General features: G+C 31.3%; 2 long non-coding RNA genes across 3 annotated transcripts in view; one reads left to right on the top strand and one right to left on the bottom strand.

Annotated features, from left to right (window-relative positions):
* Positions 1-3277: 3277 nt before the first annotated feature.
* Positions 3278-26046, top strand: part of LOC132732111 (uncharacterized) — a 45828-nt gene continuing 23059 nt past the window's right edge. Inside the window, exon 1 of one of the 2 annotated variants that reach the window (XR_009625985.1) lies at positions 3278-3446. This is a non-coding gene — a long non-coding RNA (uncharacterized LOC132732111). Of the gene's footprint in view, positions 3447-11719; positions 11948-26046 lie in introns of those variants that run through there. The other variant, XR_009625986.1, reaches the window with a different exon arrangement.
* Positions 12435-25913, bottom strand: LOC132732116 (uncharacterized). The gene is made up of 3 exons (XR_009625987.1): positions 25810-25913; positions 22015-22607; positions 12435-17846 (listed from the first exon to the last, which is right to left on the bottom strand). It is a non-coding gene; the product is annotated as an uncharacterized LOC132732116 (long non-coding RNA).

Below are 26046 nucleotides of genomic sequence, written 5' to 3'. Positions count from 1 at the left end.
TTGATTGTCGCTAGGCAACAAACAAAATTAATGTATATTTTTTTTGTTATCTTCAACACAAGCTGTTTCTGAAATTTTATGGATAACAATAAAAAACGCACTAAGTTCATGGATTCAATTCTGAAATAATACAATCAATTTAGGTGTGTATGCATTTTTAGACTTGTAAACAATTTAACAATGATAATGTAAAGCTCCGGATTTGAAGTTTATACGGCTTGATAAGACATGTATAACAATGAACTTGTCGTATCAACGGGTATTCTTCTTTGTGTTATATGCTTTGTAGTAGATTACGGGGCTAAATTGCGAGAAATGTCATTTCACAGGAGCAAAATTGTACAATCATGTATTTAAATTTAGACGAAAAGCATATGTCATAAATGAATAGTTATTCCACCTGGACAACACTTCATCCTAAGAAAGGTTAAATGAAATTAAATTAAAGTAAATTATGTATATTCATGTTTAAGCATAACAAGATACAAAATATCATCTGATGGAGACGTCATGAAGAAAACTAATAGCGTTTTTACACCAAATGCAAAAACGTGACATATTAGAAAAAATAAGATCAAATGAACACCAGTTGTTACATGTCCATTTATTGTTACGCAAAACGTTTATACAAAGCCTAGGGAAACATGTTTCAAATAGATTTAGGGATATGGTTTTAATGCATGTAAAAATGTCAGACAAAACCCAATAAACACACATACATGGACCTGAATGACAACTAAATGTGTTTCTTAATTAGACTGCAACTTCCTTTATTGCTATTCAATATTGTTTTATAGTCAGCACGCCAGACGGACTAAAAACAAACAGCATATTTATAGAATGGTACCAAGTTACCCTTAATAAAAGTTTCTATAAAACTGTGCATTAGTAAAGCAAGTTATATTTAGACAGTCTCGATTTTTATACTATATACACTCTTTTACAGGCTTTATATTCATGTTGTCCTGATAGGCACCTTCCCGGTGGCCCTGTGTTGCTTGGTGGTGTAGGATTTGTGGTCATTGAACGCCACCTTCCTTGTTGATATTGTTTTTCCTATTTTATATCAGCTGACGGCCGTTTATATAGGCAATACTACCTTTCAAATATATATAAACACTTTTTAATAAATGAAATATTTGAAGAGAATTATAATTTCGGTTCAATTGAAGGATTGCAACAAAACAGAAAATTTAAAGTAAATACATGTACTCTTGAAAAAATAAGAGCTCTGTTATCTGATTTCCCATGTGTAAAATTAACAAAATAAATGGCAATTCGTGCTCATTTTGAAAACCGTCTTGAGGTAATTTTAGTCCTCTTTGTACTTTACATTAACTATTTGTTCGTTGAAATTTAATTAATACAGCCTCCTCTTGAGCTGTTCTAAAATATGTTTTCAAAGATAATAAACAATGCGGAGATATTTGCAACTCAGCAAAATTTGCAGCCGCATTTAATTGAAAGCTACAAAAGTAGAAGGGAATACATCTTATAAAAGTGGGAAAATATTAATTACTTTCACTTGTCATCGTCTGAAATAAGGATTTGTTTCACTTATATGAAATAAAACCGGTATCCTGCTAGAAGTTCCTTAGACCATACGAGGGATGTTAGAAAAGTATCCGGAAAGGTTTCATAACTTTTTTATTAATAAACATATCTAGATAAAATAAGATAAAACACTGTTACTTTGGAGAATTATGCTTATGATCCGGTTGAAAAAAAATCACCATTTGCATTAATGCATATGCTACCATTTCTATAGCCATAGTGACTGTAGGTAACACACACATACACATATATATGTATATATGTATATATGTATTACTTTTTCTGCCGGACTATAAGCCTAATTCCCGAAAGTATCAATGTTGAAAATTTCATCACGATAAGTAAGTGCACAAATGAAAAAATATGAAACATTTTCGGATACTTTTCTAACAGCCCTCGTACATCATGAATGTCACCTTTTCCTCTTACAGTTTTGTTTATTATAAAACAGTGTTTGTTTTTATTTGATAAAAAGTAGGGCGAAGCAACCAAGGAGATAGTTATTTTGATACTTCACTATCTATTGCTTTACTAATTCTTCATATAATTGTTATTGTCATTGCCAATGCAATGACATTTACATACCTATTAATTAAAGTCATTCTTTGCCGATGAAAGTCTTTTGCGTATAAACTGTCTACGTCGGTAGTGTTTATTTCACCATTCTTCTATGTTGAATAATCAGAGCAGGCGTCTATGAAAAACATTTGTAAAGAAAATGTAAGCCGGTGCTGGGGGTCATGAAAGATGCTGCACCCTAGACCTCTTGAAAAATTGATATATTTCATGTATAGTGGATGTAATATTCTGCAATCACATTCTAAAAAAATAAATTCTGGAAAACCTAATTCTATTGCCACATAGTTTATCATAACTTCTGATAGTCCGTCATGATTCATGATTATTTGTATTAACATAATTATGTCAAATTGTTGAAAATCGTTGTTATCAGCTGTCTGGATGTTATTATGTTATCGACCAGATAGTCAAGTATAAAAATTATTATCTTTTATTATTATTATTTTTATTATTATTATTATTATCATCATCATTATTTCCATCATCATTATTATTATTTCATTATGAATCTTGTCATTATAATTATTTCAATGTTGCCTTTTAATATTACAATAACATGTTTTTAATCAAATCAAACTTGTAAGTAAAGACCCAGTATGCCCAAGAAATGCTTTTATTTTCATATCTCAACAGTTTATTTTTGGTTTACTTGTGTAGTTCCAAACAGTGACACAGTGACAAATTACCAGAACCATCATTTTCTTCTGTTGCTTTATGGAAATTAGTACAATTCTTGTGATTAATTATTTTGCAAAGAAGTTATAACAGTTTGCTACTTATATGAAAAGTGATTTCATATTTAATGCTTCTTGTCGAAATAAGCATCTTACATGCTCTAATTTATTATCTAATGTCATAATACTCATGTTTCATCTTTCTAAAGAAATACAATTTTATGCGTTTCTGATGCACGTTGTGCCTTAAAGGTAAAATACATTTTAACAAGTTGATTTTAACATGTAGTCAACAAGAGACTGTGTGTGTTTAAATCTATTTTATACAATTTATATTCCCTTGGGTATTAATGAAAATTCTGCAACCTGTTACTTAGCAACGGTTAATAATGATGTCGTTTTAAATGCGTAGTAGGTGGTATTAGATATTTATTGCTTAACCGTACATTGTTAACAAGTTTTAAGATAAAGTGGTGATGGAGACAGTATTGGATTTGCAATGTTAGACAAATATCGCATTAACAATACGCTGCTCTAGGAAATCCATCAGTAATTCATAAGTTGTTCGCAAAGAAAAGAACGGTTTTAAAAAGTTTGGATGATAGGACTTCATCGTTTATAATGATGTACATTTATCAGGTACGTTTAAGCAGTATTTAATTGATTACTGAAAAAATAACTCGTTCACGTTTACGTGTTTTTCTATCAAAAATATAATATTATTGCCTTAAAAGTAAAGCATCATTGTTGGCTTTTGTAAGATAATGTTTGTACGATTTATCATATGAGTTAGGAATAAAAAAAATCATCATTTTGTGTTCTCTTTAAAAAAAAAACACAATAAATATTGATTTTAAAACAATGTTTCTTTATTAAGCAATTTTTTATTTATGTGTTTCTACAATACTTATATATACCATTATTTTGTTAATCAATCAGAACTATTTGATCTTTTATTGTAAAATATGTGAATAAATCATAGTTTTTTTTGTAGTTTTTTTTGTTGTTTTTTTGGTTTTTTTTTTGGTTTTTTTTGTTGTTTTTTTGTTGTTGTTTTTTTTTTTTGGGGGGGGGGGGAAATACGTACTTCCGCTATGACTATTTTTTTCTTATATAATAAAAATATATATCAACAATGTTCAGGCAAAAATAGAAGGCATAATTAAGAAGAATGAAATTGTTATTTATTTAAAAGTTTATTTCCATGACATGATAATTATGAAGATAAAATTACGTATTTATTTTTTTGTTTTATTTGTATGCATCTTACATGTAATATATTGATTATTTATTTATTTATTTATTTATTTATTTATTTTTATTATTTATTTATTTATTTATTTATTGTTTTCATTTTCAGAAAACAATTTTAGTTTTCGTACTTTGATATAATTATTTATTTATTTATTTATTTGTTGTTTTCATTTTCAGAAAACAATTTTAGTTTTCGTACTTTGATATAATTAAAAAAGTCTAAAATGATATGATTCCAAATGTTTAAAAACGTTTTTGCATACTTAAATTTATACAGCAACGGCATTTATGAGATTTTTATTATTTCACCACGACACGCTTTAAAATGTCATGAATGAATTTATTAATGAATAAAAGTTACAAAGAAAAACTGATGACTTGGTACAAAGTTTTGGTTACATCTAAAATCTTTAAATCAAACAAGTTATTATCAGGTCGTGCAAGGACCATTGTAGATATTTGAGGCAACTGTTTACGTAACTTATCAAGACTGACCGATTTAATTTAGAAACTTTATCGTATGTACAAACAGCAATATGAGACTTAAGGTAAAAAGAAGAAGATGATTTAATGTTTATTAGTCACGTTGCGGTTTTGTTTAATGTAATTCAATACTGTTATTCAAGCACGACGAAATTAGGCTAGAAAAAGGTAAACACTTGGTGAAGAAGTATTTGATAACAATGTTGATAACAAGCGATCATGCTATTAGTTAAAAAGCGTTGGTTTTTAAACAGATGTTCAAACTATTGCAGAAGCGTCAACCAGATATATTATTTACTTTGTAGGGTATATTTATTTTAATATAAAAAGGTTATTTGTATAGCATTTGTTTGTTTACATAGGATATAAGTCTACATATATTTGATCATTCAGTAGTATTTTCTCTTTATAAAGTGCGCTTAATGTTCTATTGTTTAGCAAGAAATCAAATCAATATCAAATTAATAGTAATAAATCCAATTTAAATATATGCGTGAACGTTGATTAAGATAAATGAGGCATTAAAGGTAAAACAGCGATACAATATTATATAAATAATGCATTCGTTTGTGAGAAACAGTAAAACTTTCATACCGAGAAAAACACTGTTATTCAAATACAGTCTTTTACGAGGGATTATTTTTTTGCTGCTACTCACAAACCAAAGTGCTATTTATTTTATTACCCGGAACAAATACTTTATTGGGACACTGTTTCTCTATGTTTTTATCTTTCCGATTTTTTACTGTGAAAATGTACTATTACCTAGGTAACTGTACAAAATTTCAAGTCACGTGGTACATTACATTTGAATTATCTGTTGGAATAACTCCCCAAAAAAATAAAAGTGAGGGATATTTATTAACAATATCTTACAATATTAATGTCATTATTTACGTATTCTTAACATTAAAAGACTAGGTATGAAATAAGCATTTGATACATATTGAAAATGACAAGTATTCTGTATAATGTACATTTTGTAGTTCTATGTATGGAAAAGTATAACAACATTGCATTTTTATTGAAATTGCATTCAAAGTAAAGCAAGCAAGAAAAACCAACATAACAGTGAAAGACAGGTGATACTATTTCAATTTGCACTTTTTTCCGGTTCAAACCGGAATAGCTGGTTCGAGAGTAACTGTCAAAAACGGTTTCGAGGTCTAGCTAAGCTTTCGCAACGCAATTACCCAAAAAAAAACGTATTTCCTGTCTGTAAAGACCACCCGTGTAGTAATATTTGTCTTGAATGTTACATATGTATCTTATTTCTGAAAGAAGTTGCGAAAACTAATTATTTCATTGTAGCACATTTTTCTTATTGTAGCGTATGAATTCAAAATGACATTCATAATGGCGTCGAAATGTCGTCATTTACAGCATGACTCTTGCCTTACATGTGAGATGTAAGATGAACATCCATAGCACTCTTGTGAACAGTAGAAAATCCATTCTAATATGCAAGAAACTTTTACAACAACTTTGTTTGATTTATGAAATGAAGCAATGTTTTTTAGTCTCATATACAAGTTATATTTGATATAAGTATATAATTTTTTAGCACCCAATTAAACATTGTTTTAAAAGCAAGTGTTAATTACAATCAGATTTATGTTTTGTATTGAAGTGTGTTATGGCTAATTAACTCTTGTTGATATATTATTTACCGTATAAATATAGCTATTGATGATGTCAACATGCAATATCATGAAGCAGAGTATCAATGTTTGAACGAACACATCTGCGGATATTTCTTAATTCAAATTTTCATCATTTTCGTGTTTGAATGTTGAATTCTGTTTGAACACCCATGAACAGGCTCAATCAAACCGAGCCTGCAATATTTTTAATTGTGTCGTTTTGGCCGGGTTTTTTTCGGGGGGAAGGGGGAATTCCATTTTTCATTATTTGTTATTGTTGATGAAATATTTGTTTAAATATTGCCCAAACTACCACTCTTAAACTGTATACATAACATCACATCAAATTACATTAGTCCAGTCCAGATATTTTAGTCGAACCAAGTAATTATCTATTGTGGAAATCTTTTAGTTTAACCTTATTTATATTCATATTGCGAACACCAGCGTTATTTTCTTGTAGGAGGATATCAGTCATAGCAGAAATGTAGCTTTTGAGATAATTTGAGATATGAAATCCATTTAAAGCGATACTCCCACGAGTTCCTGTATAATCTTACACCTGTATCATTTTCTTGTAAAAAAATGTGCTAACTCATTAATACGGTATATATCAAGGGAGTGTCATCTCAAACCATTTCAAGGTTAATAACTGGATAAATTATGATATCATTTAGATAGTTGTAATCAATTTGTAACCTACGGTGGCACAAAGGTGACATGTGTGTATTTTTATTTATCTCGTGGCCACGAGATACTATGTCGTGGCCACGAGTTACTAAGTCGTGGCCACAATATATCTAAGTCGTGGCCACGAGATACTATGTCGTGGCCACGAGTTACTAAGTCGTGGCCACGATATAGCTAAGTCGTGGCCACGAGATATTATGTCGTGGCCACGAGTTACTAAGTCGTGGCCACGAGATACTATGGCTGCCGGTACAGACCAGAATATCCAGCTCGAGGGTAACTGTTTCCGTCTGTACCGACAGCCGGTGTTTGATTCTTTTACTTGCATATTATTGAACAATTATTTTCTGAACAGAAATAACGAAAACTCATATTCTTAGTATGCACTTTTTTTCTTAAAGTAGGGTATGAACTTACAACTTCATTCATAACGGTAAAATGACGTCACCCCAAGAACACCATTCATAAAAGGCGCGCGACAATCACGTCATTTAAAGCACGCGACTTGTCTTAAATGGAGTTGTAAGACAGCTTTTTCTAGCACTGATGTAAACAGTAGATGTTCCTTTCTGATGTGCAGGATTAAGGATCTCCACTAGTTGTGATTTTATGGTGTTATCCTAGACTTTACAAGTCGAGACATGTCAGTCTTTCTATCAAATATTATATAGGATTTGTTTATTGTTGCTCGGCAACGGACAGAAATGAGATATTTTTATCGCTTGATTTAATACAAGCTGTTCCAAGAATGGAATAATAATATAACAATACAGAACTTTATTCAAATATATATTTCAAGATGTTATTGCCTTTATACGAGTAGAATATCATACTTATCATCGTATATTGAAAGATCGATTTCTTTTGCATTTGCACTGTATGTATTCACAATATATGGCAATCCATATTAATAACTTAATGAGCTACTACTTTTGTCATTGGTTGTATTAGACAAATTGAATGATATTTACGGTCTCATTATCAATGATTAAATCCAAACAAATTGAATCTTTTCACAACGAAACAAACATCTGAAAAATCAATACATGTATTATTTTCAAATGATGAGGGAAAGAAAAGTAACTGTAAATTGTGACCTTATCTAGGTCACTTTTTTCTTATAATAGTTTTTTCTCCAGAGTTTCAATTTCTTTACAATAATTGGTAAGAATATTTCATTACAAACACGTCAATATTGTCTGAATATTATGATACATATTTCTCGAGAGAATAAAGTTCTACCATTTAGAGATGTTTCTGATTATTAAATAGAAGAAAAAAATGTAAGGATAGATTTCAAAACTGAGGTTGTGGGTATAAACAGTATCGTAAAAAATCCACCATTTGAAAATTTGTTGCGTTATTCTGCTTGGAAAAATGTTTAGCAGTCAAATACAAGTATCATGAAGCTTTAAAAGCAAGGTGTTTAATCGTGTATATATTAAGTATGTGAATTTATTTCTTTTGATACGATGAGAGCATAATTTGAGTTATTTTTCAAAATGTGAATTAATTTCTCATTTTTTTTACTTTTTTTTTCTACCGATAAAGATGTGCACTCAAATCAAGTATGAAACCATAAGTGCCTAATTTGAGTGTTTGAACGTGTGTACATTAAGCAAACATTTAAACTTTTGAATTTATTAATTTCAGCAGATCATATACACATGTACTCGTATGAAAAAGAAATATTGTTAAAACACTTGCCTTAAATAAACCTTTTCCGTATATTTATTTCTCGAGTCTTAAAATATATGGGAAGTAAATCAACTATATTTTCTCAGACAAAAAAAATGGAATAACTTAATCATAAAATGTTACCAGTATTAAAGGTTAAACTAATTTCCCGCATATTCGTAATATACGTATTGCAAATACCAATCCAGAAAGCCAAAAGACAATTACATGTAGCAGAAAGTAGAACCAGTATAATTGCAAAAACAAATAAACATAAAATCAAAAGACAATTACATTAAATTTGCAGAAAGTAGAACTAGTATAATTGCAATAAAAACAAGCATTAAGTCAAAAGACAATTACATTAATAAGAAAGTAGAACAAGTGTTATTACAAGAAAAATAAACATAAAGTCAAGAGATAAATAAATTAAATATACCAAGGAGAAGTACCCGCAGATTTGATAAGGGGTCTTTTACGGAATTTTAAAGTACATCATAGCAACATTAAAAAAGGGCTGATTTAATGTTATTTTAATAATAAAACGCAATTAAGTCATCAATTACAAAACAAACATTTGTGTAGAATCATTTAGTATGATCCTGAGATAAAGACGAAATAAGTATCTTTCAGATATTCTGTTACAGTCGTTTTGTGTTATTTAATATGCGTTTAGATGTAGATAAAATAGATCATTTTAGTTAAAATATATACAAATTGTCATATTGTTGTTCTTATCGTTTGTGCCGAGGTACATTGAAGGTAGATATATAATTAACAGTTATTTTACAAACTCACGTACCGATACTTGGAACTTCTAATTGTTGAGTTCTAAGACAGCTGTTTTAGAAATATTTTTAGTTCAGTTCATATTGATGGAACCGTCAAATACCTCGGGACTGTGTCGTTTAACTTCTTTTAAAACTTAAACTCGGTTCGGCCTTAATGTGACTGTTAATGTTAATTGATAAACTAATAAACTATTTGGAAAATGTGATATTTAATTAAAGGCATTATTTTGGGCAGTACGTACGACCTATCATTAAAGTTTAACTAGATCGATGCACGTAAATGTAGCAAATAGTTTAGTGAATATATAACGAATTATAGTTAGACCTGACTGGCAGTTTATCGTAAAAGTTACAATGGTTTGATTGTCATTCAATATTGCTTAATAAACAACGTTCAATTAGGCTTTATTGTGAAATATAACAAATTTACGGTGTGTTGCCTAGATACCCTACGAAAATAGTTTATTGATAAATTGTTCGTAGTCTCTATCATTATCTTTCAGTAGAACAATAATAGTCTAAAAATAGCATCATGCTTATGTTAGTACATTATAATACTTTTCAATTATAACTTTTCAATAATATCTTTTTAGATTGTATAATGTAAATTGTATCATAGTTTGAAGATATTTTTGTTGAAACTGTGTCAGAGTTTAATCGAATATCAAAACATACACAATGCGATAACTTTAGTGCAGGTACGAGTTACCGGCACCCCAGGTTCTACACTGTCTGTCGGGGATAATAAAAATATAGCATGGTCGTTGATTTGCTCATTTTTTTGCTGCGATTTACTTATTCGACAACAGGAAATAACGATAGAAAAGTACATTGGACAGGTTATTTTTGCCAGTAGTTACATATTATGACGACAGGGAACGTGTTTTTTGTTTGTTTATTTTTTTGCCAATGATACAATAAAAGAAAGAACATGGGTCGAAATATGTGCCTGATCTAAATACTAAAATATACCAACTGTCATTTTATCCAAACCATCAAGGTATATCCGAATGAATTGTATCTAAAAGATATATAAATATTTGTTTTCGTACACAAATACCAGGTTACAGAGAAATTGTTGGTTACATGTAATTGTCAGAGAAATTGTAGAGTTTTCCCTGCTGTCGTATATTAAACCTTTTGCTTATTACAAATTCATTGTAATTTCAAGAAATTATATAGTTTGCTATGAGCAACGTTCGCACCACTCAAGAAAAAAACATCAATTTAATAAATTCATATTATTTTTCTTGCTTGACTTAGTTAAATGATAATAAACAATTTTAATACATTGGCATCTTAGCATGTGTGCAGCAACGATTTATTGCAAACCACGAAACCTAGGGGAAGAATAAATCTAGCATTTATAAAGAATATCAATTAATTTCATACGACCACCTCAACACCAGAACTGTCTCACTGGTATATGAAAGTCTGAAATATGAGGGTCTGAAATCTTTGTCACCAAGTTTTAGTATCAGTTCTGAAACGGAAAAACGTCGTTTATTATATATATTTTTACTTAGTTTATATATCATATCAGTCAATCTTGAAACACATGCTATACGCAATAAAAACACCTACAACTAAAAGCAACATGCCATTCAACAGTTTTAATTGTGAAAAGATGTTGATGTCGTGGCAAGGGGTGGTGGTTGGTATTTGATTTTTGTTATTGATGATGTTTCTTCTTTTAAAAAAATGCGTATTATATTTCAAAGAGGCTTTATATAGTGTGGAAATGTAATTCAATGAAAAACAATTACTTAGTGTGCCCAACGATAACAAAACAACGTAAACCGAATAGTAAAGCTAGATTTTTCTAACATATGTCTGGGGTATCTGCCTTTGAAATAACATGACAAAAAGCAAACAATTCAGTGAAAAATAAATCGAAAAACAATCTGAAAGACTAATTAAATTCGTCCCGTTATCCTATTATAGGAGCAGCCAAAGATTACATAAACTCTGTTTTACAGTCTTCATTGTGTTTATATATCTACGAGTATATGTAACTGGAGTATAAGTATTGATTATATACATTATATAAACTGGCAAACCCTATTTTCATTATATGTCATTTATTTTGCACTATAAAGTGACCTAATTCCGTTTGCAAAAATTGCTTCTCTTAATTGTGTCAACAGTTGTTAATACCGCTATTATATTTTTATAGTTATTATCGGGGGATATTTCATCTCTCAGTACATTGTAAAAAAACTGTGGAATGTTTCTTTGTTACGGACATATTGCTAAGCAACCGAATTGCATTTCAAATTTTCACCTTTTTTCCGTGTTATTCATTTGATGTTATGAATTGAATAACGATAAAGAAGAAAAGAAGAATGCTGTTTAGATATTTGATACTAGAATTGACCAACATTAGATAACTGGTAACACCATATACGCGCACAAAGAATATGATGTTGTGAACATATTCAGTTTTCAACAACACGTTATCTGCGTCATTAACAGTGTAAATGTTGTAGGAAATATAATACTATATAGGAAATTATATACTACTGGACTGGAATGTTAGCTTCCCAAATGCCTTATTTAGTTTGTATACTTTCGAACTAAAGGATATTTCAAGTGAATGAATGTAAGTAATTATTCATATTATTTTGCGGTTGTTTTTTTTTCAGTCCAATTTGGTCAACGCGAAGGATATTTTCATAGAAAACAAATATACTTATAGGGGATGAACAGAACAAAATTGAATGGAATAAATCACTGATAAATCACTATAATAATAACCCTCTCGCTTTATAATTGTCTTGATATTTTTGTATATTATTTCTTGTTGCTTTCAAGTCAGATGTATATATTGGGAAATATGAAGAGGTATAATAAGAAACAGACATTTGTTTTTATGCAATGTAGAATAAGTCAATTTTATAATAAATGATAGACGTTTGTTATCACAAAAACACAAAAATGTATATTTTATTGTAATCTGCTTCCAGAATAAAAGAGGATTTTCCGAGTGTCCCTCTTTTTGGCCCGTTTAAGAGTTATTTCTTTGAAAAAACACACTTAAAAATACTGCTTTTTGGGCAAAATAGGACAAAAACAGAAAAATTGTAGCAATATATTTTTATTTTTCAACAATTTTTGTTCATACGTCTGAACAAAAAATAAGAATAGTGTAAAAAATAACAAATATATTAGCAGTTTCAAACTTGTTCATACGTATGAACAAATTTTTTTCTCAACTTGTCAAGATTTTGTTCATACGTATGAACACTGAATAAGTTCAGCAATATTGAGTATTTTTTAACAAAATTTTGTTCATACGTCTGAACAAAATTACCTCACATACTGAAAAATAGCACCATAAATTAGACAGACGCTTCAATGTTGATCAATTTTGTTTTCAACTTTTAAGTTTTTTGTTCATACGTATGAACACTGCATGGTCATTTTGAAACAAATTTGTTCATACGTCTGAACAAAAACTGACACAGAGCAAAAATACCCACTTCGATTTTGTTCATACGTATGAACAAAACTATTTTTCTTTTTAAATTGGCAGGTTTTTGTTCATACGTATGAACACTGGAATAATTTTGTGGTTATTTTAAAACAAATTTGTTCATACGTCTGAACAAAAACTGACACAGAGCAAAAATACCCACTTCGATTTTGTTCATACGTATGAACAAAACTATTTTTCTTTTTAAATTGGCAGGTTTTTGTTCATACGTATGAACACTGGAATAATTTTGTGGTTATTTTGAAACAAATTTTGTTCATACGTCTGAACAAAACTAACTCACAAAGCGAAAATAGCACATTAATTAGCATTTCAATTTTGTTCATACGTATGAACACTGCATTATTTCAGTAATTTTGTGGTTATTTTGAAACAAATTTTGTTCATACGTATGAACAAAACAAACTCACAGAGTGAAAATAGCACATAAAAAAGCTGCTTCGATTTTGTTCATACGTATGAACAAAACAAACTCACAGAGTGAAAAATAGCATATAAATGAGCCACTTTGATTTTGTTCATACGTATGAACAAAACAAACTCACAGAGTGAAAAAAAACACAAAAATTAGACACTTCTATTTTGCTCATACGTATGAACAAAACAAATTCACAGAGTGAAAACTAGCATATAAATGAGCCGCTTGGATATGTTCATACGTATGAACAAAACAAATTCACAGAGTGAAAAAAATGCATATAAATGAGCCGCTTCGATTTTGTTCAAACGTATGAACAAAACAAATTCACAGAGTGAAAAAATGCATATAAATGAGCCGCTTGGATTTGTTCAAACGTATGAACAAACAAATTCACAGAGTGAAAAAATGCATATAAATGAGCTGCTTCGATTTTGTTCATACGTATGAACAAAACAAATTCACAGAGTGAAAATAGCACATAAATAAGCTGCTTCGATTTTGTTCATACGTATGAACAAAACAAATTCACAGGGTGAAAAATATCATATAAATAAGCCGCTTCGATTTTGTTCATACGTATGAACAAAAATAAAAAAAACACTTTTCAACTGGTCAGGTTTTTGTTCATATGTATTTCAATTACTTTGTGCTTATTTTGAAATAAATTTGTTCATACGCCTGAACAAAACAAACTCGCAGATGATTGAACAAATGTCCCCGAAATTGGAGAGAAAAATAAGAGGTTTAATCAACAGTAATTACATAAAATAAATACAATTTAAGATATTCTGTCATACATATGAACAAATGTCTCTAATAGGCATCATTAGATTAGAGTAAAACAGTGTTTAATATGAATTCAAATTTGTTCAGACGTTATGATGAAGAACATTTCTTCACAATTTGCCAATATAAATATTTTCAAACATCAAAAATAATTACATATATTAAAAACAAGAGCCCGGTTTGAGCCGGGTGATGCTCCCCAAATAGGTTTTGGACACAGGAAAGTACAGCTCTTGTAGTTTCAGAGTTATGTCCCTGGAAAAAGTTCAAAGTGCAATAATTCCAAAATAAGGCAAGGCAGAGTTATTGTTTTTATGCACTGCACTTTTAATTAATGCGATCTATCAACCTACAAAGTTTCTTGTTGATATCTCTTATGGTTTCCGAGTTATGTCCCGGACAATGTTCAAAATGTAAAAATGAACAAAGGGCAATAACTATAAAATTTGGCAGGGCGGAGTTCAAGTTCTTGTGCACTGCACATCTACCCATTGAGACCCATCTACCTACAAAGTTTCATGTTGATATCTCTTGTAGTTTTAGAATTATTTCCTGGACAAGATTTTTTTAAAAGGGGAGATAATTCAAAAATTGGGCAAAACAGAGTTATGGTTTTTTTTGTACTGCACTTTAACTCAATGAGATCTATTTACCAACAAAGTTTCATGTTGATATATCTTATAATTTTAGAGTAATTTCCGAGACAAAGTTCAAAAAGAAAAAATTAACAAAGGGCATTAACTCGAGAATTAGGCAAGGCAGAGGTATGATTCTTGTGCACTGCACATCTACCCATTGAGATATATCTACCTACAAAGTTTCATGTTGATATCTCTTATAGTTTTATAGCTATGTCCTGGACAAGATTTTTCTAAAAGGGGAGATAATTAACAGAGTTATGGCTCTTTTGCACTGCACTTCTACTCAATGAGATCTATCTACCTACAATGTTTCATCTTGATATCTCTTATAGTTTTAGAGTTATGTTCCGGACAAAGTTCAAAGTGTTAAAATTAACAAAGGGCAATAACTCCAAAATTAGGCAAAAAAGAGTTATGGTTTTTGTGTACTGCACATCTACCCTTTGAGATCTATTTACATACAAAATTTCATGTTGATATCTCTTATAGTTTTAGAGTTATATCCTGGACAAGATTTTTCTATAAGGGGAGATTATTCAATCAAAGCACAGATGGCGCTGAATTTGTTTGGGTCTCAGAATGTCAGAAAGGTGAAGGTTGTGAGATTATAAACCAATTTGTTTTTGTAAAGTGCCACCAATGCTTTCCAGTGTTTTAACTGTAGTAAATTGGCTATAAGACTAATTGCAACACTGATAGTCAATTCAATGTTTATTTGACTTAAAAAAAATGAGTTGCCTCAACTGGGATTTGAACTCCAGCCCTTTCGATTCATAAGCGAGCGTGCAAACCCCTCGGCCACGGTGGATATATATGTTATCGGCCTGAAGAAAACCATATTATTCTAAATTAGGGTTTGTAACTCGACGCTAAAACAGATGTAAATAATCATGGAGCTTACTGTAAGCATGTATATCTATAAAGAATGAAACAATATTAGAAATCTTCGACCATTCGGGAACTACTTTGCTTGAAAATTAATGCGCCGGTCATTTGACATTCTTTACGCATTGATCTCCCCTGAATTTTTCGGCGTTAGTGTACATATAAAGGGAAGTAACCGCTTCAAAAAAGTGGACTACTTTAGGCATTTGCAATTAACAGCATTCGACTCTGAAATTTCGCTACCATTATTTGTTTGGTCTGACGACCCAAACAAATAAAAACCGGGCAAAATAGAGTTATGGTTCTTTAACACTGCACTCCCACTCAATGCCCTCTACCACTGTATGAAGTTTAAACAAATTATCTCCAAGGGTTTTCAAGTTATGCTCCGGACAAGACAAAAGACGGACAGACGGACAAGGCGGCGACTATATGCTCCCCCAAAATTTTTCGGGGAGCATAATAATTCCAGATATTTTGTCCGCTAAAGGGGATCATTAGAAGTTAAGTGTTTTAAGTATGAATTGCAATTTGTTCAAACTTTTGACATTTCTTTCACTGCCAATATAAATGTTATTAAACATCAAAAATAATTACTCAAAATAAATACAATTCATACATTTTTTTGAATGTGTGCATCTAATCAGAAACTGATGATGACAGAAAAGGGTAACACTACATGTCTCAGCCATTTTATGGAGGGGCCATAAAAACATCTTTTTTATTCAAGGGCAATAGCTCTGAAAAAAATCATTAAGCAGAAATTCTGTGTTATATGCGCAAGTACTTGGGAACTACAAATCATTCCTGTACAGTTTCATGGAAATTGCATAAGTGGTATAAAACAGTAGTGCGGACAAACTTTATTAACACCTTTTTATTTAAGGGCCATAACTTAGCCAAAAATCATTTAACCGGAAACCCATGTTATATGCAGAAATTATTGAGTAATCAATTAATCCTGTCTGTAGTTTCATTTATTTTGCGTAAATAGAACAAGAGGTGTTCAATAGGTCTGGACAATCTTTAATAAATAAAATTCATTAAAGGGCCATAACTCTATTTTTACTATATACACATATGAAGGAGAATCAATGACCCCCGGAACAGGGCCAATTTTAACCCAAGGGCCCTTATTTGAACAAACTTGGTAGACACCCATTAGAAGATGTTTCATGCTAAATTTCTTAGCTCAAGCTCTTTGGGGTTTTTAAAAGAAGATTGTTTAAGTTTTTACTATATACATAAAGGGAAAAACAATTACACCCTGAAACGGGGCCAATTTTTACCCCAGGGTTTTTATTTGAACAAACTTGGTAAACACCAACTAGAAGATGTTTCATGCTTAATATCTAAGCTCTAGCTATTTGGTTTTTTTTAAAAGAAGATTTTTTAAGTTTTTGCTCTATACAAATAAGGAAAATCAATGACCCCCTGGGGCGGGGCCAATTTTGACCCCAGGTTATTTATTTGACCAAACTTGGTAGACACTGACTAGATGATGTTTCATGCCAAATATTTAAGCTCTAGCTCTTTCGGTTTTCTAAAAGAGGATATGTATTTTAGGTTTTTTCTTTCAGTTGCCATGGCAACCAGAGTTCTGCTTGGAATGAAATTCTTTGAACAATTTTTAAAGTTGACTACCAAAGGAACATTCCTGTGAAGTTTCGATGAAATTGGCTTAGTGGTATATGAGGAGATGTCGTTTAAAGTAAAAGTTAACGAATGTACACCAGACGGACACCGGATGAAAAGCTATCACAAAAGCTCACCATGTCACTTTGCGACAGGTGGTCTAAAAACTAAGCACAATGAAAGTAATTGTTCTTTGACACTAGCACTTCCTCTTTCTAGTCTCTACTACTGTGTGAAGATTCAATGAGATAGTGTTGATAGTTAAGAGGTTATAATCCAAACAAGCGTTATGTATGTTATAAATGGAAATAAATCAGTGTCTTGGTTAATTGACACAACACTAAGTCTTCCAGTTTATAGTCTCTCCAACTGTGTGAAGTTTCAACGAGATAGTATTAAAAGGTTAGAACTGAAGCAAGGTACAGTTATGCTTCTTAGACACTGTACTTCCTCTCACTTTGGTCTCTTTCATTATGTGAAGTTTAAATCACATTAATTCCTTCAATACTTTTCAAGTTATTCTCCAGATGGGCAGAAGGACAAGGCCATGATTATATTATGCTCTCCTTTCCTGCAGCATCATAAAGTATTGGAATTGCAACTGTTCTTGAAAGTGAAATAACTCTTTTCCTTTCACCTGAAAACAAAAACAAAAAAAAACCACTTTCATTAATAATAATTATTAACCCTTCAATTCTATACAGCAAAAACAATGCAATGCCTGCCAATAAAATCCAGTTAAATGACAGAGTTAATTTTCTATTTACCCTGATAAGACAATGAATATAGAAACATAATGAGATAAGAAATTCTTAAGCCTCAGGGGCTATTGCATGTCTCCAGCAATTATTAAGATATTTGACTTTACAAAAAACTTAAACCAACGCAGACGCCACTACAATAGCTCTCATATTCTCCGAATAGTCGAGCTAAAAATACAAGAGCCACCACCTTGCCAAGGGCAATGCTGGACTTTTTTTACTTTTTCTAAAAGCAAACAAATAGTTATAGAAGTTAAAAAAAATAAAAACAAGAGGGCCATGATGGCCCTGAGGTCGCTCACCTGTATATAGCCCCCCCCCCCAATTCTTACCCAAGGGCTTTTATTTGTTTATTTGAACAAACTTGGTAGATACCCATAAGAAGATGTTTCATGCTAAACATCTAAGTTCTAGCTCATTGGGTTTTTTAAAAAAGATTTTTTAAGTTTTACTATACACATATAGTTAAAAACAATGACACCCCTGGGGCAGGGCCAGTTTTGACCCCCGGGCTTTTATTTGAACAAACCTTGTAGATATTTACTTAAAGATGTTTTATGCTTAATATCTAAACTCTAGCTATTTGGGTTTTTTCAAAGAAGATTTTTAAGTTTCTGCTATACACATATAAGGAAAATCAATGACCCACGGGGCGGGCCAGTTTTGACCCCAGGGCTTTTATTTGAACATATTTGGTAGACACCCATTAGAACATGTTTCATGCTAAATATCTTAGCTCTAGCTCTTTGGGTTCTTTAAAAGAAGATTTTTTTAAGTTTTTACTATATGCATATAGGGAAAATCAATGACCCCCTGGGGCGGGGCCAATTTTGACCCCAGGGTTTTTATTTGAATAAACTTGGTAGACATTCACTAGAAGATGTTTCATGCCAAATATCTTAGCTCTAGCTCTTACAGTTCTTTAAAAGAAGATTTTTTAAGTTTTTACTATATGCATATAGGGAAAATCAATGACCCCCCGGGACGGGGCCAATTTTGACCCCAGGGCTTTTATTTGAACAAACTTGGTAGACACTCACTAGAAGATGTTTCATGCCAAATATCTTAGCTCTAGCTCTTACAGTTCTTTAAAAGAAGATTTTTTAAGTTTTTACTATATGCATATAGGGAAAATCAATGACCCCCCTGGGGCGGGGCCAATTTTGACCCCAGGGTTTTTATTTGAACAAACTTGGTAGACATTCACTAGAAGATGTTTCATGCCAAATATCTAAGCTCTAGCTCTTACAGTTCTTTAAAAGAAGATTTTTTAAGTTTTTACTATATGCATATAGGGAAAATCAATGACCCCCCGGGGCGGGGCCAATTTTGACCCCAGGGCTTTTATTTGAACAAACTTGGTAGACACTCACTAGAAGATGTTTCATGCCAAATATCTTACCTCTAGCTCTTTGGGTTCTTTAAAAGAAGATTTTTTAAGTTTTTACTATATGCATATAGGGAAAATCAATGACCCCCTGGGGCGGGGCCAATTTTGACCCCAGGGCTTTTATTTGAACAAACTTGGTAGACACTCACTAGAAGATGTTTCATGCCAAATATCTAAGCTCTAGCTCTTAGGGTTGTTTAAAAGAAGATATTTAAAGATTTTTCTTTCGGTTGCCATGGCAACCAGAGTTCTGTATGGAATTAAATTCTTTGAACAATTTTTAAAGGTGACCACCAAAGGAACATTCCTGTGAAGTTTGGATGAAATTGGCTCAGTGGTTTATGAGGAGATGTCATTTAAAGCAAAAGTTTACGGACGGACGGACGACGGACGGACGGACGGACGCCGGACGAAAAGCGATCACAAAAGCTCACCCTGTCACTTTGTGACAGGTGAGCTAAAAATAAAAGAAGAAAAGTAAGTTATCCTTTATTTTGCTAATAGGTCTGTCTGGTCACATTTGTTGTATACCGGGGGTAGTGACCCAAGTATGAATCATTTCCATAAATACATGTAAATGACAAAGTAGCAAAATTCAATATCTGGCCTGATTGAGGTCATTTTAAGGTCAAGGTCATATCAAAATTATTCAAACATATCCGTTTGGTCACAAGTGATCCCTATATGTCGCCACTACTCCATAGAGGCGACACAAAAATGAAGAAATAACATAATTGAAATATTATTTATATAAAAAATATTATTTGTGAACACCAAATTCCTTAATTTTGAAGATAAAACAGTATTTCTTACTATGAAAATTATTTACTTTGTAATTAACTTGAGTACTTAGACATATAAATTCATTAAGATAGTATTTAAGCTAATATGAATTTGGGATAAATATAATCTTTGTTATTCTGTGTTTTTATGGATGTTACAGAAATAAACTAATGATTCTTTTTACAGTTACTAAACTTATCTTGTTCAAAGTTATGATGCATTATAGAGAAGAAGTAATCTTTGCAGCTATATAGGAATGTTTCACACAGCAATAAAATAGCCAGTATTTAAAAAATAAGAACTTGAAGGAAACCAGGAAGAGGTGCAAAAGTTTGAGATGTTGAAAATATTATTGTGAATAAAATTAGTCAATAGTTAAAACATAGATTCTTTAGCCTTAAATATAAAAGTGACATTATGCTCAATTTATCATTGTCACGTTGAGCTGGAATTTATTTAAGAAGATTGACTGTTATGATGGTGATTGACCAACAGTGAATATTGGACAATGTTTAGGATAAAATATTATTTGGCCTAAAATATAAGCAAGAGGGCCAAGATTGCCCTAGATTGCTCACCTGACCCATCGAACTCATCCGAACAATTACCTAGACAAGCATTCTGACCAAGTTTCATGACAGGTGAGTCAAAAATGTGACCACTATGGGGATAACAAGTGAGCAGTGTGACCTAGTTTTTGACCCCAGGTGACTCATATTCAAACTAGACCTATAAATCATCAAAACAAACTTTCAGACCAATTTCCAGGATGTATGGATCAAAACAGTAGCCACTAGGGTGTTAACAAGATTTTTCTATTTTTAGCTCCTGTGACCAATATAAAGTAATAATTACATCAAAACAGTGGGGGACTACCATATCTGTTAGAGAATGCCCATCATTGAATAAGCTGTACATCAGTTAATCAAAGAATTTATTGAACTTCAAATTTTTTTTAATTTTATTTAATTGAATCAAATGATATCTTTGGATAATCCTGCTGACATTCCACATAAACTTAAAATTTCATCAAATCGATAGTTATTAATTGCAACAATTTAAAATCTTAAATTTTTCAAGAAATTTTTAAATTGTTTATAATACATTGTGTGTATTTAGTGATGCGAAATTCAGGCTTGCATATGTTGCAATATGAAAACTTTTAATTTACTTCACACTGTATAATATCTTTTGCAAAGATTAGTCTTATTATACAAGTCAAGTATTTTGTAACTAATTTCATGTATAGAATTTAAGAAAGGTACCTGTATGACATTTTATATTGAACACAGTTCAATTAAATGCATTATCTGGAAAAAAAAGATTATTTTATTTCAATAGCAAATTGTTCTTATTTTATTCCAAGCATTTCAATTTTCATTCAATTGTAAGATAACTGGAACAACTTTTCATTGTGAAACGGAAAAAGGATGAAACTCCTTAGTTGTCTGGTAAATTGCTACATATTTCTCCTAATATTTCCTATTATTTTACATTTATTGTACTATAATATACAAAGCATGTTACTCACAGAAATTTTATTACTTTAAAATATAACCAAAAAGAGTATGAACTGTGAGCTTTAACATCTGAGCCTGTCTACAGGTTGGGGTCATGCTGGTGAACAAGTGTGCAAAGTTTCAAAGCCATATGTCAATGGACTTTGAAAATATTTGAGGTATACCAAAAACTTTAACATAAGCGGTTACCCCGACCCCGACGCTTGGGTGACTACAATAGCTCGACTACTTATTCTTATTGAATAGTCGAGCTAAAAATAACTTTTGGTTTCGAAAAGTGGAACTAAAACTATATAGATCAACAACACATTATGTGATACATTCATGGCAAACAATTAAATATCACCTTACCTGTTTAATTTTAAGGTGATAGAATAGTTTTTCCAAATCTCTGTTACTTGCTTATCTTTCCTACAATCCTACAACTTTCTTATGCTGACATCTTCCTAGCCTTGTATGTTGACTATTTTGCATTCTGCAGTGTTTACGAAAACTTTTTTGATCATCCTGGACATTTTCTCTATTGTATCTATTGTATGCAGAATCTGTCACCATAAGATGTGGCATAATCTTTCTATCAGTGAATTTTCTTTCTTTTTCTTCGGACACCTTCAAACAGTGCACAAACAGTCTCATTGTCATTTTCAACTAACTTAAGAGCAAAATGAAATGTTAATGAGTTTTGTTGTCTGATAAAATTTGGAGAAAAACCTCCCAGCATACTGGCACATGTACATAAAATACACTTTCCAGATCAAACTTTCCTCTTGAAATAGATTTGTTTGTGTACTGTGAGTTTCAACAATGGTTGGCATACATTGATAAAATTATGTACTGTCCTTAGAGGTAGTTTCCTCATACACTGTTCACCACAAAAAGCAAAAGCAAACTATTTCAGTGCTCCAAAGACTTCCTTTTCATTCTCTTTGAACTGGCTACTTCCTCTGAAATTACAATTATTATATACAATCAAAATTATAACTAACAAAACCGGGCATTGCCTAGCTTTTTTCTATTATTTCTTCAGTCAAACACATTAGAGGAAGAATATTACAGTAAAAAGTACTCTTATAAAACACAATTTTCTTGTAAAAAAAACCTCTCAAATTTCATATTTGACCTTGACAGTCAAGGTCATTTAAATGCCAAGGGCACAGTTGAATTAATCATCAAGTCAGTTTTGTCATAAGTAAAGTATTCTTTTTTTCCAAGAATGAATCAAATATATAAATAAATAACAAAAGCAAATGTCAGTCTGACCTTGATGGTCAAGGTCAAATAGTCAAGGTCACAAATATTTGAATGATTCAACATACTGGTTTTTCCCAAGAATGAATCATATTAATGTATAAATAACACAGTTATAGCCAATTGTCTTTAAATATAAAGTTGTTTTATTCATTAATATTAATATATATAGAAAGTTACAACAAAACAAGGTGGATTTTAATAATTTGACTAACAACAGAGAAGTGATCTACTCTGTAGCAGGAGACACAAAAAGCACTTAATTATATGCAGAGTTTTCAAACATTTTTTGTTGTCATTTGTTGTTTGTCTTTGTAGCGTCTGTTTATCATCTGCTGTTGTATTGTATCAGATGGTTCCGTAATGTACGCTTATTAGCGGAAATACACGGAAACGGCCAAAACAATTCAATTATGGTATCTCGTGCAATTTTATGAACTGTTTTTGTATGTCCACTTGTCTTGTAAGTTGTATGAAATAGATTTCATTGAATTTTAACATATAAATAAAAAATAAATGATTAAATCATCTGGTACTGAATTGTATTCAAAATAAAAAAGGACCAAAAAACTGCTGTGAAATTTTGAATATATATATATAAGTGAGAAAAGGACTTAACATTTTGCCAATATTTCAATAAATTAAAGGGACTCCACTGAGGTTTTTTGACATGGCGGGACTGGAAATAATTTTTTGAGATTATTACTCCATTTAATGAAGATCTATACAAATAACTAATGTGCAAAATTTTAGAACATTAGCTCGCTCCGTTTTTCCAGAATAATTATTATAATAGTGAAAATTGACCCAAAATTGAAAAGCGTTTAAACGCTTTTCACTCAAACACTTACAAACTTACTTGCATGATTTCAGTCGGCCATATTCCCTAGCCATGAATGATAACTCCCTGTTTCCCCGTCTAAAATTCCACCAGATTATTCCCCTTTTAAATGAACTCAAAGAAGGGACCATTTTAAAAGACTTTGTATTTATTTATTCGATTTTTTGTTCAGAAACAGACAATTTTTTCTTTACCTTTGTATAATTTGCTTTCTATCTATATATGGTTCTTATGGTAAACATATGAGTTTTGATGGTAAACAAATGAATTTTCTGAACCGAAAGTAATCTAACACACACAACGTTGCTGTCATCACATGTAAACAATACATTAAATCGGTAAGAATATTGAGATATTTGTTTGACTATCAGTTTCAAATGCAAAATATTAATATGGAAAACAACTATGTGTAGTTTATGTGTATTGTTTTAATGAGTTTGTCTGCTATTTTAGTTGTAAAAGCCATGTACACTTAGTGTCGCTTCATAGCAACCAAGTTTAAAACGTGAGCGGTAACTGAACGAGATATGGCAAAGCGCATGCTCGCGCACTGACTTCCGCTCTACTGTATCGAAATACTGCATATACATATAGCGAAAGTTCGTAAGTGTCAAATCAGACTGAGAGTAGCACAAACATACAATTTTCAATGCATTTCTTGTATATTTCCTAGTAATATTTTATTTATATTTCTGTTTTAAGTGCTCATGTTGATCTGTATGAAAAAATAAAATTTTATATTTTTAGCCTTACAAACCTCAGTGGAGTTCCTTTAATGAAATTTAAGTAAAGAAAATGTATAACATTGAAGGAAGTGGCTAGCCGTACGGGCCCGTACGGCTAGCCAAAAGGTCTAGCCGTACGTGAGTCACGTACGACTAGCCAGGACGCACTGTATTGGCTAGCCGTACGGCACTTTTCAAAATTATATGGAAGTCGAAAATGCATATGTTATTTTATGACTTTAAGCGAGGATTTTAACCAAGAAACAGCAATTGTCTTCGAATGTTTACTCTTGAGAAATTAATCGCATTGTTGGCTATCGATCTTTGTCATCTGGTTGCATTTAGACAATTGAAATAGTTTACAAAGTTTTGATAATAATCCTTTTTTTGTTCCATTTAGTTTAATTTTCGAAACCTTTAAAATGGAAAAAAACGAAATTAATTGTTGTTGGGCTCTGATAATTGCGTCAATTATCGACGGTATAGAAGTTATTTTGTACATCATTTAGGAAAGTTTCCATTTTCCGTTCCGTTTATCTTCTGTATTTGAAAATTATAGAAATATTTTTACTTATCACCGTTTTCTTTTTTCAATGTTCTTTTTATTTATTTATTTATTCCACTCCGATCAATATTTATTTGATCCATGTGCTTAATTAACAAAAATGATTTAATAATTCATCTTTCATACAAATAAAACAACAAATGATATGCATGAAAATCAACGACGGTATAACTTATAACATGCAACTTTAATTGATAGATTATACAACGCTTGTTAGTATTCATTTTTTTACAAAATGACGGAGCATCTTTATTAAAGTGAACACACGAGGACAAATGCAGAGACTTGATTAAAATCCTCGTTTAAAGACACAAAATAACATATAATTTTAAAAAGTGCCGTACGGCTAGACAATACAGTGCGTCCTGGCTAGTCGTACGTGACTCACGTACGGCTAGACCTTTTGGCTAGCCGTACGGGTCCGTACGGCTAGCCACTTCCAACATTGAAAACATGGTGAAATCATGCTAGGCAAGTAGCCTACCTAACTTTCCGTAGACAGGTTTTTATTTCATAGGCCTACTCTTATTTTTTATAACACATGCATCAAAAATCGTCTGTATAGTTTTGAAGAAAACAAAACAAATACAACAACAGCTAGTGTTGAGTAGCTTCAACACTGATCGCACGAAAGTCTATTTATCAGTTCATTGCGGTAAACAATACGTTTCATAATCATAATGGAACTTTATTTACAATGAACCATTTATATCATTTTACATTGCGATATAATAATGATGGAATAAAATAACAAATACAAAACTTACCAATAAAACAGCAGCTTATGTCATTCATCGTGTGTTAGGTCATGTGTACACAGCGCTTCACCAATCCGTGTAATGACTTGCTGATGTAGAGTCGACTGTTCCATTGTAATACACGGGTACATCGGGTCTCATGCCGATGGTTTAAAATTGCAAATTTTATTCTCTTTTTTCTTAAAATATAGTTTGATAAAAAGATGATTTGCAAAAAGTGTCTTTAAATTTTAAATTTTCTCACCG

This window comes from Ruditapes philippinarum, unplaced genomic scaffold, assembly GCF_026571515.1.
Source record: "Ruditapes philippinarum isolate M1 unplaced genomic scaffold, ASM2657151v2 ctg1613_1_1_1_1, whole genome shotgun sequence".
NCBI lineage: Eukaryota > Metazoa > Mollusca > Bivalvia > Venerida > Veneridae > Ruditapes > Ruditapes philippinarum.
Note: the sequence above shows the minus strand (reverse complement) of the source record. Positions and strands in the feature narration are given on the sequence as shown.